This window comes from Triticum dicoccoides, chromosome 7B (genome assembly GCF_002162155.2).
Source record: "Triticum dicoccoides isolate Atlit2015 ecotype Zavitan chromosome 7B, WEW_v2.0, whole genome shotgun sequence".
Classification (NCBI taxonomy): Eukaryota; Viridiplantae; Streptophyta; class Magnoliopsida; order Poales; family Poaceae; genus Triticum; species Triticum dicoccoides.
The window spans coordinates 376,881,912-376,897,585 of NC_041393.1; positions in this window are offsets into that span (position 1 = coordinate 376,881,912).

Here is a 15,674-nt window from a genome sequence, read left to right on the forward strand (position 1 = left end):
GAAGTCTCCAATAAGTTCTACAGCTGTAAGATGGAAGAGAATAGTTTTGTCAGTGAACATATACTCAAAATGTCTGGGTATAACAATCACTTGATTCAACTGGGAGTTAATCTTCCGGATGATAGTGTCATTGACAGAATTCTTCAATCACTGCCACCAAGCTACAAGAGCTTCTTGATGAACTATAATTTGCAAGGGATGAATAAAACAATTCCCGAGCTCTTCGCAATGCTAAAGGCTACGGAGGTAGAAATCAAGAAGGAGCATCAAGTGTTGATGGTCAACAAGAACACCAGTTTCAAGAAAAAGGGTAAAGGGAAGAAGAAGGGGAACTTTAAGAAGAACAGCAAACAAGTTGCTAGTCAAGAGAAGAAACCCAAGTCTCGACCTAAGCCTGAGACTGAGTGCTTCTACTACAAGCAAACTAGTCACTCGAAGCGGAACTGCCCCAAGTATTTGGCGGATAAGAAGGATGGCAAGGTGAACTAAGGTATATGTGATATACATGTTATTGATGTGTACCTTACCAGAGCTCCCAGTAGCACCTGGGTATTTGATACTGGTTCTGTTGCTAATATTTGCAACTCGAAACAGGGACTACAGATTAAGCAAAGACTAGCTAAGGACAAGGTGACGATGCGCGTGGGAAATGGTTCCAAAGTCGATGTGATGGCCGTCGGCACGCTACCTCTACATCTACCTTCGGGATTAGTTTTAGACCTAAATAATTGTTATTTGGTGCCAGCGTTAAGCATGAACATATATGTGGATCTTGTTTGATGCGAGACGGTTATTCATTTAAATCTAAGAATAATGGTTGTTCTATTTATATAAGTAATATCTTTTATGGTCATGCACCTTGGAAGAGTGGTCTATTTTTGTTGAATCTCGATAGTAGTGATACACGTATTCATAATGTAGAAGCCAAAAGATGCAGAGTTGATAATGATACTGTAACTTATTTGTGGCACTGCCATTTGGGTCATATTGGTGTAAAGCGCATGAAGAAACTCCATACTGATGGACTTTTGGAATCACTTGATTATGAATCACTTGGTACTTGCGAACCATGCCTTATGGGCAAGATGAATAAAACATCATTCTCCGGAACAATGGAGCGAGCAACAGATTTATTGGAAATCATACATACTGATGTATGTGGTCCGATGAATATTGAGGCTCACGGCGGGTATCGTTATTTTCTAACCTTCACAGATGATTTGAGCAGATATGGGTATATCTACTTAATGAAACATAAGTCTGAAACATTTGAAAAGTTCAAAGAATTTCAGAGTGAAGTGGAAAATCATCATAACAAGAAAATAAAGTTTCTACGATCTGATCATGGAGGAGAATATTTGAGTTACGAGTTTGGTCTAGATTTGAAACAATGTGGAATAGTGTCGCAACTCACGCCACCCGGAACACCATAACGACCATAACGTAATGATGTGTCCAAATGTCGTAATCGTACTTTACTAGATATGGTGCGATCTATGACGTCTCTTACTGATTTACCACTATCATTTTGTGGTTATGCTTTAGAGACGGCTGCATTCACGTTAAATAGGGCACCATTGAAATCCATTGAGACGACACCTTATGAACTGTGGTTTGGCAAGAAACCAAAGTTGCCATTTCTTAAAGTTTGGGGTTGCGATGCTTATGTGAAAAAGCTTCAACCTGATAAGCTCGAACCCAAATCGGAGAAATGAGTCTTCATAGGATACCCAAACGAAACCATTGGGTACACCTTCTATCACAATCCGAAGGCAAGACATTCATTACTAAGAATGGATCCTTTCTAGAGAAGGAGTTTCTCTCGAAAGAAGTGAGTGGGAGGAAAGTAGAACTTGATGAGGTAACTGTACCTACTCCCTTATTGGAAAGTAGTTCATCATAGAAACCAGTTCCTGTGACACCTACACCAATTAGTGAGGAAGCTAATGATATTGATCATGAAACTTCAGATCAAATTACTACCGAACCTCGTAGGTCAACCAGAGTATGATCCGTACCAGAGTGGTATGGTAATCCTATTCTGGAGGTCATGTTACTTAACCATGGTGAACCTACGAACTATGAGGAAGCGATGATGAGCCCAGATTCCGCAAAATGGCTTGAGGCCATGAAATCTGAGATGGGATCCATGTATGAGAACAAAGTGTGGACTTTGGTTGACTTGCCCGATGATCGGCAAGCCATTGAGAATAAATATATCTTCAAGAAGAAGACTGACGTTGATGGTAATGTTACAGTCTACAAAGCTCGACTTGTTGCGAAAGGTTTTTGACATGTTCAAGGGGTTGACTACTATGAGACTTTCTCACCCGTAGCGATGCTTAAGTATGTCCGAATCATGTTAGGAATTGTTGCATTTTATGATTATGAAATTTGGTAAATGGATGTCAAAACTGCATTCCTGAATGGATTTCTGGAAGAAGAGTTGTATATGATGCAACCAGAAGGTTTTGTTGATCCGAAAGGTGCTAACAAAGTGTGCAAGCTCTAGCGATCCATTTATGGACTGGTGCAAGCCTCTCGGAGTTGGAATAAACGATTTGATAGTGTGATCAAAGCATATGGTTTTATACAGACTTTTGGAGAAGCCTGTATTTACAAGAAAGTGAGTGGGAGCTCTGTAGCATTTCTAATATTATATGTCGACGGCATATTGTTGATTGGAAATGATATAGAATTTCTGGATAGCATAAAAGGATACTTGAATAAAAGTTTTTCAATGAAAGACCTCAGTGAAGCTGCTTATATATTGGACATCAAGATCTATAGAGATAGATTAAGACGCTTAATTGGACTTTCACAAAGCACATACCTTGATAAAGTTTTGAAGAAGTTCAAAATGGATCAAGAAAATAAAGGGTTCTTGCCTGTATTACAAGGTGGGAAGTTGAGTCAGACTCAATACCCGACCACTGTAGAAGATAGAGAGAAAATGAAAGATGTTCCCTATGCTTCAGCCATAGGCTCTATCATGTATGCAATGTTGTGTACCAGACCTGATGTGTGCCTTGCTATTAGTTTAGCAGGGAGGTACCAAAGTAATCCAGGAGTGGATCACTGGACAGCGGTCAAGAACATCCTAAAATAACTGAAAAGGACTAAGGATATGTTTCTCGTTTACGGAGGTGACAAAGAGCTAGTCGTAAATGGTTACGTCGATGCAAGCTTTGACACTGATCCGGACAATTCTAAATCGCAAACCGAATACATATTTATATTGAACGGTGGAGCTGTGAGTTGTTGCAGTTCTAAACAAGGTGTCGTGGTGGGATCTACATGTGAAGCGGAGTACATAGCTGCTTCGGAAGCAGCAAATGAAGGAGTCTGGATGAAGGAGTTCATATCCGATCTAGGTGTCATACCTAGTGCATCGGGTCCACTGAAAATCTTTTGTGATAATACTGGTGCAAGTGCCTTGGCAAAGGAATCCAGATTTCACAAGAGAACCAAGCACATCATGAGACGCTTAAATTCCATCTGAGATCAAGTCCAGGTGGGAGACATAGAGATTTGCAAGATACATACGGATCTGAAAGTTGCAGACCCGTTGACTAAGCCTCTTCCACGAGAAAAACATGATCAACACCAAGACTCCATGGGTGTTAGATTACGGTGTAATCTAGATTATTGACTCTAGTGCAAGTGGGAGACTGAAGGAAATATGCCCTAGAGGATGATGTGATTGACTTGACCCATTCCATTAGCTTAGCACTTGATCGTTTAGTATGTTGCTATTGCTTTCTTCATGGCTTATACATGTTCCTTTGACTATGAGATTATGCAACTCCCGTTTACTGGAGGAACACTTTGTGTGCTACCAAACGTCACAATGTAACTAGGTAATTATAAAGGTGCTCTACAAGTGTCTCCGAAGGTACTTGTTGATTAGGTGTATTTTGAGATTAGGATTTGTCACTCCGGTTGTCGGAGAGGTATCTCTGGGCCCTCTCGGTAATGCACATCACTATAAGCCTTGCAAGCAATGTGATTAATGAGTTAGTTGCGGGATGATGCATTACATAACCAATAAAGAGACTTGCCGGTAACGAGATTGAACTAGGTATTGAGATACCAACGATCGAATCTTGGGCAAGTAACATACCGATGACCAAGGGAACAACGTATGTTGTTATGCGGTTTGACCGATAAAGATCTTCATAGAATATGTGGGAACCAATATGAGCATCCAGGTTCCGCTATTGGTTATTGACAGGAGACGTGTCTCGGTCATGTCTACATAGTTCTCGAACCCGTAGGGTCCGCACGCTTAAAGTTTGGTGACGATCGATATTATGAGTTTTTGTGTTTTGATGTATTGAAGGTAGTTCAGAGTCTCGGATATGATTGCGGACATGACGAGGAGTCTCGAAATGGTCGAGACGTAAAATCGATATACTGGATGACTATGTTTGGACACCAGAAGTGTTTCGGCAGGTTTCAGACATTTACCGAAGTACCGGAGGGTTACCGGAACCCCCCGGGGAGTATATTGGGCCTAATGGGCCTCAGTGGGAGAAGAGGAGGGGAGGCCAGGGCAGCCGCGCGCCCCCTCCCCCTCTAGTCCGAATTGGACAAGTAGGGGGGCGGCGCCCCCCTGTTTCCTTCTCCTCCTCTCTCCCTTCCTTCCCTTCTCCCACTCCAACAAGGAAAGGAGGAGTCCTACTCCCGGCGGGAGTAGGACTCCCCCCTTGGCGCGCCCTCCTTGGTCGGCCGCCTCTCCCCCCTTGCTCCTTTATATACGGGGGCAGGGGGCACCTTTAGACACACAAGTTGGTCTGTTGATCTCTCCCAGCCGTATGCAGTGCCCCCCTCCACCATATTCCACCTCGGTCATATCGTACCGGTGCTTAGGCGAAGCCCTACGTCGGTAGCAACATCATCACCGTCATCACACTGTCGTGCTAACGGAACTCTCCCGTAAAGCTCTGCTAGATCGGAGTTCATGGGATGTCATCGAGCTGAACGTGTGCTCAACTCGGAGATGCCGTACGTTCGGTACTTGGATCGGTCGGATCATGAAGATGTACGACTACATCAACCGCGTTGTGCTAACGCTTCCGTTTTCGGTCTACGAGGGTACGTGGACAACACTCTCCCCTCTCGTTGCTATGCATCACCATGATCTTGCGTGTGCGTAGGATTTTTTTTGAAATTGCTACGTTCCCTAACACATACATGGCGCTGCTCGCCTCGCTGGCCTGGACGCGTGTCAAGCAAGGCGAAGCGGCGATCAAGTGAGGGGACACCTCAGAGGCGCATTTAATGTGTCTTGTCCCGTAATGGCAAGTGATAAACATAGCTACTATACCCTTTCCACCTCCTATGTGCTACTGTAGCGCCTCCTTCGACTATAAAAGGAGACCCGAGGCGTAATAGAGGGGGATTCGGCTCTTTGGGCAAGTCACACTGGATAGCTAGTTCAAGAACACTAATATACACACCAAAGCAGGACTAGGGTATTACGCGATCTCTGCAGCCCGAACCTAGGTAAACGACATTTGTGCTGGCTCCTGGACCTTCTCTTTTCACAACCCCGCGCCCGCCAACCACAATAGGGATCTCGTTGATCCCGTAGGTGTCGTTCCCACTGACAATGCATGCATGCATGTTTGGGTACCAACGTATCTAGAACGCCAACACCATGCTCCGCGCTGGCGGGAAGACCAGAAGACTAGTATAGGCGCCAGACGCGGCCGTTCATTACTCTCTCTTGTACCCCAAATTTGCTACTTTCGAAATGGAGTTCGAAGTTCTCGCGTCTTTACTTGAAAAGGGGGGGAATTTTATGTCTTCTTCTTGAAGTGCTTCCTCTCTTGATTTTCGTCTTTGCGAAGGACGGCCGCCTGTGGCTCCCTCCATTGCATCCTATGAGTGGGGACTGGGCACGGCATATACGCCTGAGCCTGCGCCGGCCTAGGCTGCACCAGTGACAGACCAGCTTATGCGTGCACCTCGCCAAGATGTTGGCGGTTGAGTCCTCGCTCGATGCTCTCAAGTGATGGCCCCTCGGCCACAGGAGCGCGTGTCTCCCAGCCTTGCTGTGCAGCAGGTGGCCATCGCTCGAGGGCTCCAAACTCAGGATGATTGGCAGTCACGGCCTGGCTCATCCATAAGAAACCCTGCGTACACTGCTCACAGCTGCTTCGCAGGGTTCCGTGATTGGCAAGGGCACCCCGAGAGCTCTAGAGGCCTCACGGGCAGCATACTCCTTGAGGCTCCAGAGCTATCAGGTCGCGAAAAGTAAGACCCCCCGACGAGCTCCCAAGGCCGCCCCGGTACCCTAATCTTGTTGTTGCAAGGAAGGAACCCTTGCAAGGTCCAAGGCTCTGGAGGGGTGCCCTCCCGGGACGCAGGAACCTGCCAAGGGCCATGAACGCATCGAGCTAAGTTATCCTAATCACGCCAGGTGAGAACTTTTTCAATCACTAATAACGTAGATGCTGAAATGTAAGAAGGAAACATTCATATAGGGGCACAAACGTCGTAGTCCATTACACACCCCTGAGGTTTTTTCCATGATTCTTAATGCAGGAAACAAAAATGAAGAGGCGGCCTCCCGAGGACCGCAGCTCCTGAGGCTTGGGCCCGTCACCACCCGCGGCTATTCGGAGTCCTCCTCCTACTTGGTGACGGCGTGGTGGTGCAGTGGCTCGACGTCCTCCTGAGCGAGGGCAAGACAACGTGGCAGCTTTCCACCCTCCTGGGTCCGGGCGCAGCAACGGGGTAGCTCGTCATAGTCATCATCACTCAAGTTTCCCCCGGATGAGGTTCCGCTACTGCTAGAGGTGCGGCGCCCAAGGGCAAGTTCACCGCTCAGGACGCTGCTGCTGCGCTGGCCGTCGTCGTCCGAAGGGTGGTCGCTATCATCACCGTCGCCTTCGGGGCAGCACCCTAGGCAACTGCCATCCTCCCCAAAGACCCTGACAAAGAGCATTGCCACCCAGACATACTTAAAGTGGATGGAAAGCCTCCCCTCCAGACCGCGGGCGCGGGTAAACGACTGCCATCCGCGGGTCAGGAACAAGTGGCCGATGGAGGATACCTCGACCTCCACCCACGAGGACCCATTGCAGCAGCCGTCAGGCTGCAGCCGCAACCCCACGGGTCTCGCTGCTGGCAGCTCCTCTCCGAAGGTGCTCGGAAGCAGAAGTCGAGTGCCCGGAGGCCCCTCCACCCATACGACAAACTCACAAGTCGTGCCCGCTCAAGCGCACGTGGGGCCGCGATGGCCGGGTGGCCACGACACGTCTTCCACCTCGGCCGCGGCCGCCATGGCCTCCGCGGCCGCCCTCGTGGGGGAGGCTCCTCTCTTGGCTATTTGAGCTAATGTGGGCTGCCAGAGGCGGATGCCCGCTCCCCCGTGATGACTTTGTCGGTATGGCCACAGATTTGCGGGGACGGCCGCGCCCTCTCTTGGGTGGCGGCCCCTCCTGGGGAGCCTTGCCCTTCTCTTTGATCGAGAACCTCCTTGCCAGTGCCATGGCTGCTTCAGTGAGGTGGTGGATGTGGTGGGGATAGGATAAGGAGGAAGCAAAAAAATGAAGATGGGCCAGGGGGCTCCGCCCTACTCCCCTTTTTATAGGCGGAAGAAGATTAATTGACGCCCCTCCAGGTTTTGAGTGATGATGGCCCTGCCGCATGCACCAGGCTGCTGTCAGCTTGGAGCAGTTGTCGAGGCGACGTGGGGGTGCAGATGCGTCCGCGTCCTGTCGGGCGCCATGCCTCAAGCCTAGCCCGCAGGCGATTGGGCCCCGCGATACTTTGACCCTTCCCATTGGCTTCGCCTGGAAGCTAGCTCGGGCACGCCTTGGGCCCTACGGCGCACAACATGGCCCCCTCGATGGCCCAGTACGGCCCGGCGGCAAGACCTTCAAGACAAGACCCTCGAGAGGGCCCTGGCCTCGTGAGGCGGACGACATCAAGACCTCCAGAGGGAGCGGTCTCTCCAGGTTGCCTCCCAAGGAGCGGAGATTCCTATGTAGTTGCACAGCCTCACGAGGTAAACTGGGTAAACTGTCATGTTCATCTTCTTCCCTGCTCACGCAAATTCGACGAGACTAGGCCATTGGGTGGCGAGCTTGATACTTGAGACGTTGAGATCTTCACACATGCCCCAGAGTTCGAACCTTGTTGGATCTGCGGAGCCCTAAATCCGACGCATGCACAACCCCGATGACAAGCCAAGGAATGGGTTCATACTTTTTAATGCTCTTAAGCTTTTCCAACTTTCATGCAATACATGAGTGCAAGACATGGATATAGCACTGATGACCCACAAATATAGGGGATCAATTGTAGTCCTTTTGATAAGTAAGAGTGTTGAACCCAACAAGGAGCATAAGGAAATGACAAGTGGTTTTCATGGAGGTATTTTCTGCAAGCACTGAAATTGTAGGTAATAGGTAGTTTGATAGCAAGATAATTTGTAACAAGCAAGTAATAGTAACGGTAAATAAAGTGCATCATGGTAGCCCAATCCTTTTGTGGCAAAGTATAGGCTAAAATGATTTCTTATAATAGGAAAAGCGTTCTTGAAGGTACACGGGAATTGCATCTAGTCACTTTCATCATATTAGTTTGATTCGTGTTCGCTACTTTGATAATTTGATATATGGGTGGACCGGTGCTTAGGTGCTATTCTTACTTGAACAAACCTCCTACTTATGATTAACCCCCTCGCAAGCATCCGCAACTACGAGAAAAGTGTTAAGATAAAATCTAACCATAGCATTAAACATTTGGATCCAAATCAGTCCCTTACGAAGTTGCGCATAAACTAGGGTTTAAGATTCTGTCACTCTAGCAACCCATCATCTAATGACTACTTCACAATGCATTCCCTTAGGCCCGAATATGGTGAAGTGCCATGTAGTCGATGTTCACATGACACCACTAAGGGAATCAAAACATACATATCATCAAAATATCGACCACATATCAAGTTCATATGATTACTTGCAACATGACTTCTCTTGTGACCTCAAGAACAAAAGTAAGTACTCACAAATGATAATCATGCTCAAGATCATAGGGGTATTAATTTGCATAATGGATCTGAACATATAATCTTCCACCAAATAAACCATATAGTAATCAACTACAAGATGTAATCAACACTACTAGTCACCCACAGGTACCAATCTGAGGTTCCGGTACAAAGATTGAACACAAGAGATGAACTAGGCTTTGAGAGGAGATGGTGCTATTGAAGATGTTGATGGAGATTGTCCTCCCAAAGATGAGAGAGTTATTGGTGATGATGATGGCTTCGATTTCTCCCTCCAGGAGGGAAGTTCCCCCGGTGGAATTTCTTCGCCGGAGGGCAAAAGTGCTCCTGCCCAAGTTCCGCCTTAAGACGGCGGCGCTCCATCCTGAAAGTCCTCCTCTTATTTTTTTTTCTAGGTAAAAATGACCTATATACTACAAGATGGACATCGGAGGTGGGCTGTGCTGAGCACAACCCACCAGGGCACGCCTGGGGGCCCAGGCACACCCTGGTGTCTTGTGCTCACCAGGTGAGCCCCCTCTGGTAGTTATTTTCACTAGTATTTTTTATATATACCAAAACAATTCTCCATAAATTTTCAGCTCATTTGGAGATGTGCAGAATAGGTAACTCTGACGTAGCTTTTTTAGTCCAGAATTCCAGCTGCCGGCATTCTCCCTCTTTTTGTAAACCTTGCATATTATGAGAGAAAAGGAATTCGGATTACTCCATAAAGCATTATTATGCATAAAAACATTGTAAATAATAGTATGAAAACATGATGCAAAATGGACGCATCAATTTCCCCAAGCTTAGACCTCACTTATCCTCAACCGAAAAACGGATATCGTGAAACATGCCCACATGCTTAGAGAGAGGCGTCGATAAAAAAATACGGACATAGAAGCATCATGCTTATCATAATAACAACAACAAACTCTATCACATAACTTTATCATATAATTTCTCATGAACACGTAGCAATCTATCACAATATGGAAGTAAAAGCATAAACTCTATTGAGAACCAACAAACTATGTTCTTAGTCAACTTTGCAACTACAATTCATCATATTTTCAGGAAGGGTCTCGTATCGGAGCCTTTTGGCAAGTCCACATACTCAACCATCATAATCTTCTATGATTGCTAACACTCATCGCATACCCATGAGCAAAAAGTTTCAACCGAACGCATAGAAAGAGAGGGGATTATAGTTTCGCCTCCCAACATATTCACCTCAAGGGTGATGCCAACAATAATAATTGATGCTCACTCATATCCACCCGGATATATGTACCTAGATCTTTCCTCACCACATGATGCTTGCAAAAAGAGAAAAATAAAAAGGAACAGGAAAGAATACTTTGACTCTTAAATAAAAATAAATACATAAAAGTAAAAGATAGGCCCTCCGAGGGAAGCAGAGGTTGTCATGCGTTTTTTGTTTTGTATGCTCAATCTCTTATTGCAAAAGAACATCGCATTATATTGCCCCTTGCGATAGCAACCTTTATTATGCAGTCTATCGCCTTTATTATTTTTCCATCACAAGTTCGTACAACAGCCAATTTTCTCTTGCACTAAATGATCCAACACATTTAGAAGCACTTTTTATTCCCTTATTGCACCGATGACAACTTACTTGAAGGATCTTACTCAATCCATAGGTAGGTATGGTGGAATGATGTCGCTTGAACTACGTCGGTATTTCCCCAAAGAAGAAGGGATGATGCAGCACAGCTACAGTAGGTATTTCCCTCAGTTATGAAACCAAGGTATCAATCCAGTAGGAGAACCAAGCAACACTGTGTAAATGGTACCTGCACACAAAGAATAAATACTTGCAACCTGACGCGTATAAGGGGTTATCAATCCCTTCTTCGGGTAAAGGTGCCAGAAATTGTCAAGTTGACGGGATAAAATTGTGATAGATTAGATAAATAGATCTCGATAAAATGCGAAATAAAAGATGCAAATAAAAAGTGCAGCAAGGTATTTTTGGGTTTTTAGAATAATAGATCTGAAAATAAAAGTGGCAAATAATAGATCGGAAAGCAAATATGATAAAGAATAGACCCGGGGGGGCGTAGATTTCAATAGTGGCTTCTCTCAAGAAAAGAACACACAATGGGTAAACAAATTACTGTTGGGCAATTGATAGAACCTCAAATAATTATGACGATATCCAAGCAATGATAAATATATAGGCATCACATCCAAGATTAGCAGACCGACTCCTGCCTATATCTACTACTATTACTCCACACATCTGTCACTAGTGTATTAAGTTCATGGAGAAACAAAGTAATGCAATAAGAACGATGACATGATGCAGATGAGATCTATTCATGTAGGAATAGCCCCCATATTGTTATCCTTAATAGCAACATATATGCATGTCTTGCTGCCCCTTCTGTCACAGGGAGAGAACACTGCACGATCGAACCCATCACAAAACACCTCTTCCCATGGCAACAAAAATCCATCTAGTTGGCCTTACTAAACCAAAGATTCGAAGCAGAAATATGAGGCTATAAATAGTCATGCATATAAGATATCAAAAACTCATATTTCATCGGATCATATTTCATGGATATATTGATCTGATCATAAACTCAAATTTCATCGGATCCCAACAAACACACCACAAAAAGTTTTACATCAAATAGACCATTGTATCGAGAATCAAAAGAGAGAGAGAGAGAGGAAGCCATCTAGCTACTACCTACGGACCCATAGGTCTATGATGAACTACGCACGCATCATTGGAGATGGAGCAATGAGGATGATGCACCCCTCCGTGATGGTGTTTAGATTGGATCTCATGGTTCTAGAACTTGCAGCGGCAAGAATTTTGTTTCGTCGACTCCCCTAGGGTTTCTGGAATATTTGGGGATTTATAGGGCGAAGAGATAGTGCGGGAGGCCACCGAGGGGGGCACAACCCCCAGGGCGCGCCTGGGATCCTGGGCGCGCCCTGGTGGGTTGTGCCCACCTCGGGCGTCCCTTCTAGTACTTCTTTGACCCATCTTATGCCTTTTGGTCCAGAAAAGTTCTCCAAAAAGTTCCGCTGTGTTTGGACTTCGTTTGGTACTGATTTCATGCGAAGTAAAAAACAAGCAAAAAACAGCAAGTGGCAATGGGCACTATGTCAATATGTTAGTCCCAAAGATGATATAAAGTTGCTATAAAATGATTGTAAAACATCCAAGAATGATAATATAAGAGAATGGAACAATAAAAAATTATAGATACATTGCAGACATATCAGCATTCCCAAGCTTATTTCCTACTCAACCTCGAGTAGGTAAATGATAAAAACAGAATTTTTGATGTGGAATGTTTCCTAACATGTTCATCACCTATTCTTTTCTTTTGTAGCATGGACATTTGGACTTTTATATGATTCAAAGCAATAGTGTAGTTTTGACATGAAGATTTCAATACTCAAGAATATCAATAAGCAACCATGTCTTTCATAATATCAAAACTAAAGAAAGTTATCCGTAGCCCATCATGCTCAATCATTCATCCATTCATGAAACACACTCGTATATTAGCTACATCCAGTGCTCAAGTACGATTATAGAGCCCCTTAGTTGGTGCTTTAGAAGAGAAGATGGAGACTCAAATAAAAATAAAAATTGCATAAAGTAAATAGATAGGCCCTTCGTAGAGGGAAGCAGGGATTTGTAGAGGTGCTAGATCTCAAAGCTTAATTTGAGAGATAAATTTTTTGAGAGGCATACTTTTCTCATCAGCGAAAATGACCGAGTAATTCCCAACACTTTCCATGCTAGATATATCATAGGCAGTTCCCAAACAGAAAATAAAGTTTATTCCTTTTTCCACTTTTCTTTCACATTCCACAGCTAACCGTATGCACAGGTACCGTCCGCACCAACACTTTCCAAGGAATTTATTATTTGACAACATAAACTAAATTTCTTTTTCATTTTGGGACTAGGAATCCCTATTACCGCCGTATTCTCGTGCAATTAGAAGTGAATAAACACTCATCTTGAGAATAACAGATCTAGCATGGAAAATATTGGCCACCCGTTGTCGCTTCATGAGCGGTACGAGCACACAAAAAGGAAATTTTATTTTGAAAATTAGAGATGGCACATACAAACTTGCATAGAACGACACGACAATACTGCATATAGGTAGGTATGGTGGACTTATATGGCAAAATTGGGTTCAAAGATTTTTGATGCACAAGTAGTATTTCTACTTAGTACAAGTGGAGGCAAGCAAATATATTGAGAAGCATCCAACCAAGAAATGAAAAATCACATAAGCGAGCATTAAGGATAACTAACACTGAATAATGCACCACAACTAGGATGTAATTTCACTACATAACTATTGACTTTCGTGCTTGCATAGGGAATCATAAAACTTAACACCAATATTCTTACTAAAGCATAATTACTCACCAACATGACTCATATATCACTATCATCATATCGCAAAACTATTACAAGGGATCAAGTTTATTTGTCCAATGATCTTCATGAAAGGTTTTATTATATCCCTCTTGAATATAGATCACTTTGGGACTAATTTCATATGTTCCTTTTGATAGCTCAAACAAATCTAAGTGAAGAACATGAGCATAAAATTTTTCATCTTTCAAAATAATATAAGTGATGCATGAGATAATTTCTTAAAAAAATTACTAACTCCAAAATAAATCTAAGTGAAACATCAGAGCATTTCTTCAAAAATATTGAAGCACACCGTTCTCAAAAAGTTATAATAGAAGCACTAGAGCAATTCCATAGCTCGAACAATTTAAGTGAAGCATAGAGAGCAATTCTAACAAATCATAGAATAATGTTATCTCTCTCAAATAGGTGTGTCCAGCAAGGATAGAAGACACAAACTAAAAAACAAAACAAACAAATACTCATATCATACAAGACACTCCAAGCAAAACTCATGATATGTGATGAATAAAAATATAGCTCCAATAAAATACCGGTCGTCGTTAGAAGAAAGAGGGGATGCCTTCCGGGGCATCCACAAGCTTAGTTGCTTGTTTCTCTTTGGATAATAACTTGGGGTTCCATGGGGCATCCCCAAGCTTAGGCTCTTATTACTCCTTATTCCTTCATCCATCATGATCTCACCCAAAACTTGAAAACTTCAATCACACAAAACTCAACAAAACCTTCGTGAGATCTGTTAGTATAAATAGCAAATCACCACTCTAAGTACTGTTGCAAACCCAGAAACATTTTATTTTTGCATTATATCTACTTTATTCCAACTATACCATGGGTAGCCCCCCCCCCCCCGACACAAACCATAGATTCATCAAAATAAGCACCACAACGCAAAGAAAACATAATCTGTCAAAAATGTAACAGTCTGTAGCAATCTGAAACTTCGTGTACTCCTGTAACTCCAAAAATTCTGAAACATTAGGAAGCTGTAGGAAATTTGTATATCAATCTTGTGTAAAAAATTCAGAATTTTTCATTGCTTCTGTGAATTTAAACAATTCAGTTACTGGATGCAAAATTTTCTGTTTTTCAACAGGATCAAATCAACCATCACCCAACATAATCCCAAAGGCTTTACATGGCACAATCACTAATTAAAACATAAAAACACAATCATAATAGTAGAATAATTGTGTAAGCACTCAAGAATAGAAAGAAAAAGTCAAAAGTGAAATTTATTCATTGGGTTGCCTCCCAACAAGCGCTATCGTTTTATACCCCTAGCTAGGCATAATTCATAGATTCAAGTGCTATCATCTTTGGTTCTAGATCCATAGGATGCCACTCATGATTGATTCATATGATGGCCTAATTCTTGTTCCAGGGAAGTGTTCCATACCATTCCTTAGTGGAAATTGAAATTTAATATTGCCTTCTTTCATATCAATCACGACACCTGTTGTGCATAAAAACGGTCTACCAAGTATAATTGGACAAGACGGATTGCAATCAATATCAAGAAAAATACAATCTATAGGCACATAATTCCTATTTGCAAGAATAAGAACATCATTAATTCTTCCCATAGGCTTTTTAATAGTAGAATCCCCCAAGTGCAAATTAAGAGAACATTCTTTAATATCGGTAAGACCAAGCACATCACATAAAGATTTCAGAATTGTGGAAACACTAGCACCCAAATCACACAAAACAAAACACTAATAATAGTTGGTTCCCATTAATCATGCAATTTTCTAGGAATTGAGATTTCTAATTCCAACTTTTATTCCAAAGCTTTCATCATGGCATCTACGATATGTTTAGTAAAAGCTTTATTTTGTTCATAAGCATGGGGTGAATTTATCATGGATTGAAACAAAAAAATACATCAATCAAAGAGAAATTATCATAATTAAAGTCTTTGAAATCCAAAAGAGTGGGCACATCACTAGTTCAAGTTTTGACCTCTCCAAACCCACTTTTATCAATTTTCTCATCAAGATTTTCACCATTCGAATTATCGGGACAGTTTCTAACTAAAGTTGACTCTTCTTTAGTCCCTTTATCATCAATTTTAATTTTACTAAACAAGGAATCAATAGAAGAAACACTAATCACTTTAAGATCTTCATCGCTTTTATGAAAACAATCACTAGAAAATGCTCTTTCCAAGAATTCTCTTTTAGCTCTAAGCATAGCGGTTATTTTCTTACT